This window comes from Pinus tabuliformis, chromosome J, assembly GCF_031772625.1.
Source record: "Pinus tabuliformis cultivar Carrire ecotype Pingquan chromosome J, CPIR1, whole genome shotgun sequence".
NCBI classification, from domain to species: domain Eukaryota; kingdom Viridiplantae; phylum Streptophyta; class Pinopsida; order Pinales; family Pinaceae; genus Pinus; species Pinus tabuliformis.
The window spans coordinates 1356940090-1356946089 of record NC_142295.1 but is presented as its reverse complement, the minus strand read 5'-3'; the positions used below and the strand labels follow the sequence as shown (position 1 = coordinate 1356946089).

The 6000-nt window shown below is 40.2% G+C and overlaps 1 pseudogene; it reads right to left on the bottom strand.

Annotated features, from left to right (window-relative positions):
• Positions 1–1426: 1426 nt before the first annotated feature.
• LOC149232424 (geraniol 8-hydroxylase-like) overlaps positions 1427–6000 on the bottom strand; it is an 87572-nt pseudogene continuing 82998 nt past the window's right edge.

Sequence of the window (6000 nt, the reverse complement as noted above, 5' to 3'; positions counted from 1 at the left end):
GGATCCAACATCTACTGATTTTCCAGCCGTCATCTCTGTTGAGATTGTTAGGCCTTCTTTCAATTTCAATAGCTTCCTTGAATTTACGAAAAATTTCTTACTTTTCAAAATATTTCTTTCTATTATATATGAGAAATATTTTATTTTATATTAAAATATAAATCATATATTTATAAATAAATTATATACAAATTTTCATGTATAATCTTATTTTATATAAAAATATAAATCATATATTTATAAATAAATTAAATATTTTATATCAAAATTTATGAAATATCTACTTCAAAAATTGATATGATAATTCTATTTTACTTAAAAATATAAATACTAAAATAAAAAACTAAGACTTTAAAGAAACAACCACTCTGCATTTTTGGCCGTAATAAAAACACACATTTACGCATATTAATCATACTTATAATAATTAACAATAGAATTAAGATAAAAAAAACACACTTATTCATACACACTATGTAAACCATAGTTCCAAGGATGGACGATAAAATTATAAATTCCAATTAACAATAGAATTAAGATAAAAAAAAACACACTTACTCATACACACTATGTAAACCATATTTCCAAGGATGGACAATAAAATTATAAATTCCAATTATATTCTATATGTTTTTATAATTTATATACATATTTATTCATTATATATATAATATATTTTTCATATAACTAAAGTTTATATATATATATAACTTGAATAATTTAAGGTATTAAAAGTTAAATAATAAAATTGCTCTCCTAATAGAATATAATAAATGAAATTGCTCTCTTAACAAAATAAAAAAAAAAATTGTTAATTTTGTTAAAAATTTAGTAGAGATTTTTAAAAATCTTAAGTTTAATTTGTTTAATTTATAAAGATTGAGTAGCTCAATCAATCATAAGTTTAACTTATTTAAAGTGCTAAATTTATTTATACATTCAAAAATATATTTTAAATAATAAGAAATCACAATAATACTAAAAATTATATGACCAAAATTCCATTTCTTCTTATTATAATACATCTAAAAAAAACATATTTTTTAATACAATATTCCATAAAAAATTTCTAATATAAAAAATTGTTCTAAAAGCAACCATAATTGAGTGACTTTTAATATAAACTAAGCAGTGGTGTAACCAAATGTTTTGATAAATTTTTGAGAGATTTTTGTAAATCCATATTACAGTATTAAATTTCAAGATTTTGAGTGCTCATAGTTTTTTATAGTTCTGAATCAATTTCTACCATTAAAAAAAATGATTAAAACACGACTTTTACCAAATTTATTGAATTTTTTGAACCCAGATTCAAATCACTTTTTACCGTCCTAGGAAATCCTCCTCCGCCTCGGTACACAAATCCATAAGAAATTTTTTACCGTCCTAGGAAATCCTCCTCTGCCTCGGTAGACGACGCCATAAACTAATAATAGTACATTTCAGAGGGCAAGCGTGGCATGGGAATTGTGGCCAATGGTAGCGCCTTAACCAGTGTGATTCCAAACCTCTTCGCCATATCCACCTGCTCGGCACTCACGCCCTTGGGAGGTGCCCACTCAAATGAATGGAGGAGCGATGCCAACAACAGATGGACCATTCGACTGGCCAAGGGAAGCCCCATGCATAGTCTCCTTCTTGTTCCGAACGGAATCAGCTCAAATTTTTTCCCCTTGTACTCCACACTGCTCATCTCCTTCTCAAGAAATCTCTCTAGCATAAATTTCGAGGTCTCCTTCTAGATCGAAGGGTCCCTCTCGATCGCCCACACGTTGACGATTATCTGGCTGTGCTTCGGTATCACGAACCCCCCTGTCATGCCCCTACATTGGCGGTACTCTTCCAACCGCACTATAGGAGGTGCGGCACCACCGACCACTTTCTTTTCACTAATACTTGCAATCGTGGACTATGCCTACTTTCAATACTTAGTTAATTTTCCAATTTCAGCAAATATATGTTTTCATTATAACACAGTTGAAACCATTAATATTCACCATAAACAACATTAACCATAAATGCACAATAGTATAAAGGGAGGGGCAACTCCCTGTAATGAGTTTGCCCACAATCATAATATATGTATAAGTTAAAATCTTGAGGAAACCCAAAATTTACACGTAGAATATTTTTACATTCACCGGCATAACTTGGTTAGCCCAGCTCGTTAGCGCGCCCACACGATCACCGCACGACTCTTGCCCAACATGTCGTTTGCCTCCGCACGTTCACCCGAACACGTTTCGTTCAACTCGTCGGGTGCCTCCACCGAACGCCCAACTCGTCCACCAACGGGTCATGTCACCTATTCAGGACTTCACCCGATTCACTCTCCGACCAACTCGTGTCGTTCAGGCGAGCGCCCTGCTATGCCCTCGAACGACTCCGTGAACGACCATTCGAACGGACGCCCTACCACGCCCTCGAACTACCTCGAGTGATCCTACCGAATGCCATCGGATGATCCGCATGAATGCCCTCGCATGACTTTCCTGCACGACGCCCTTGCCCGTTGACTTCACACGACTTTCCTGAACGACGCCCTCGCTCGATGACTTCGCATGACTTTTCCTTGGCTCGGGTGCTTCAGCCCTGCATGCTGTTCGCCTGCACCTTCGCCCATTTCAGTCCACCAACTCACACTTCGCACTTCCTTTGTTTGAAGACTTGAATTCTCGTTGATTTCATGCCTTAGCTCCATGCCAATTTCCTCCTTTGTATATGGTTCACCCAACAATGAACCAACGCATCCATCCATCGGCCAACCTCCATACTTCATTCGTTTCAACCTTTTGAATGGGTCGGCTTGCCCACCGGCCGACCCAACCATGTGTGCGTTCAACGTTTGGCTCACCCGCTTGTTAGCTTGCCCATCCATCGACTTGCCCAGGACCGCCCACAAGTATATACACCAAATGCCCACACTTGGTCGCATTTCAACCTTCGTGCCACAGCTCTTTTACTCGCGCATTTCCACTTGCAGCTCAAGATCCTTACATCCTCCTCCATTGGAAGTCATTGTCCTCCTTGACAATCTTCCATCTCAGCAACCATCCGTCACCGAGACATCATCCACACAATCATGTATATGGGTAATCCAGATGTATACACCATCAACTTGTCTCCATGCCATAGATGTGCCACTGCTCTGCTGAATTATGCATTGGTACCCCTCACGTCGGTGATTAGTTGGGTAGCTAATCTAACCATGCATCGCCTTGCCAAGAACTCACGTCCATACATCGCCATGACTGTCTACTGTAAGCTACCTGTCAATATGTATCATCTCACCCCTAGATGCCTGCTCAAATCTTTAGGGACTCACTACCATGAGTAGCTAACAATGAGCCCCATCTTATAAGTTATCTAAGAAGATGTGGAGGGAGCAGAGCCTGAAGGCTCTCCCTCACTAATCAGCTCAATCCATCTGTCTGGATCTTCCACTTCCATCCTCTGCAGATATGCGACCCAATCCTCCACCTAGACATTCGGCCTCATATATTCCTCATCATCGTCATCGTCATCCTCTGCTGCCTCCAGCCTCCTAGACAAATTCAAGATGCTATCTGACAATGTCTTGATAACCTGTGACTTTTCCATAAGCTTTGCCTCTGCAAAAGACATCTGCTTACATACCTCATCCATACGCTTCTCATCCCCCATCTGCATCACTGTCAACTTACACTCGGGTCTTGTTACTCCCATGGTTGGAACACCAATGGGTACATCTTCCCTTTCATCATAAATCTACAACTTCTTCATATGTGGAACAATCATTTCATCATAATGTTTCAAAAATTCCATTCCCAACACAGCTTCATAGTCATCAATTCGCACTATAGTGAAGTCAACTTTCCCGGTCCACTCACCAAGTGTTGTGTCCACCTTTTCAGCCACACCAATCATGGAATCAGGAGGAGAATTCACTGTCTTTATTTGTGCCCTCACCGGTACAAATTTCAGCCCAATCCTTCTCGCAATATCCTCACTCATGAAGTTGTGAGTAGCACCACTATCCACCATAGTAAGCACATCAGCACTCCCAATCTTCATCTGAACATACTCCAAACTGTTCCTTTCCAGATCTCTTCGTGAGACCACTTCCGTAGCAGCTGCAGCTCCAAGAATCTGCATCACCCCCACAGAAGTCTCTTCTTTCTTCGTATTAGACTGTGCCATCGCAGCCACTTTCGGTCTTGAAGGACAATTCTTCACCGTATGTGGTTCCTCACATATCCAACACTTCAATGGTTTCTTTGTCTTCGTCTTATCATACGATTTTGAAGCATCATCTTTCGTAGTTTTCTCTTTCGGCTTATCGAACTTCTTCTTTTTCTCATCAGAAGCTTCGTCATAATGCTCCACCAAACGATCTACAACAGCAAAAGCTTCCTCAAGTGTCTTTATCTTCTATCTCTTCACTTCATTCCGCGCCCAAGGTTTCAGCCCTATAACAAAGTTGAACACCTTGTCCCTCTCCGCCATGTCCGGAAGTTCCAGAACTGCACTTGCAAACTCTCGCTGATATGCCTGCAGAATTCCTGTTTGCTTCATATACTTTATCTTCATCCTTGCTTCCCATGTTTAATCCTGTGGACTCAAGTGGGTCTGCAAAGACTTCTTCATGTCATTCCACGAAGTTATGTTGTCAGCACTGCCATTGGCAATCTGATCCATCCTCCTTCACCACCACATCTTAGCATCCTTCGTCAAGAACTGAGCAACTAATTTTACCTTAGTTTCCTCATCAGGTAATCCCAAGCGTTCCAAGTACTATTCCATGTCCCATAGAAAGTTGCCAAGAGTTTTCGAACTTCTTGTACCATCATAAGAATCCGGTTCCTTAACTTTCACATGAGACACTCCTCCACCTGAGTTATGTCTCACGGCCTTCTTCAAAGCCACGATCTCATCTCGAGCTTCGTCAAGAGCTTGTTGCAATTTCAAGATTTCTGCCAAACCTTGATCTCTTGCTTTCCCAATCTCCTTGACTTCCTCTTCCAGTTGTGTATACTTCCATTCCATATACTCGTATCGGTCCTTGAGCTCATCAATTTTTTCTTTTGTCTTTGCATTGCCTTCACGATCTTGCATGATCTTGGCCTTCATCGAAGTCCAATCAAAATCCTATTCCTCCAATCGTTCCAATACCTTGTTCATGAAAGCTTCTCTTGTATTGTGGCTAGATTCACCTGTCACAACCTGAGGTTCCCCTACCATTTCTGCCATCAGCCTTCTTTGCGATCTGGTATAAACCATTCGCCAAAGATACCACTTCGTCACGTGCAAAACTTGAACTCCTGACCAAGTCTTCAGCCTTCCACCAGAGTTCCGTAGAATACGGCGGGCTCTGATACCACTTGTCATGCCCCTACGCTAGCGGTACTCTTCCAACTGCGTTATAGGAGGTGTGGCACCACCGAACACTTTCTTTTCACCAATACTTGCGATCGTGGACTACGCCTACTTTCGATACTTAGTTAATTTTCCAATTTCACCAAGTATATGTTTTCATTATAACACAACAGAAACCATTAACATTCACCATAAACAACATTAACCATAAATGCACAACAGTATAAAGGGAGGGGCAACTCCCTGTAATGAGTCTACCCACAATTATAATATATGTATAAGTTACAATCTTGAGGAAACCCCAAATTTACACTTAGAATATTTTTACATTCACCGGCACAACTCGGTTAGCCCAGCTCGTCGGCATGCCCACACGGTCGCCGCACGACTCTTGTCCAACTCGTTGTTTGCCTCCGCATATTTACCCGAACGCGTTTTGTTCAACTCGTCGGGCGCCTCCACCAAACGCCCAACTCGTCCACCGACGAGTCGTGTCATCCGCTCAAGACTTCACCCTGCCACGCTCTCGAACTATTTTTAATCTTATAAACATTAAAATTTCTTTTTTTTTTTTCGATTTGATATAAACTATTCTCCCACAACACTACCCGACAAACCTAGTTTGTTCTCTCCCTTCCGCTATAA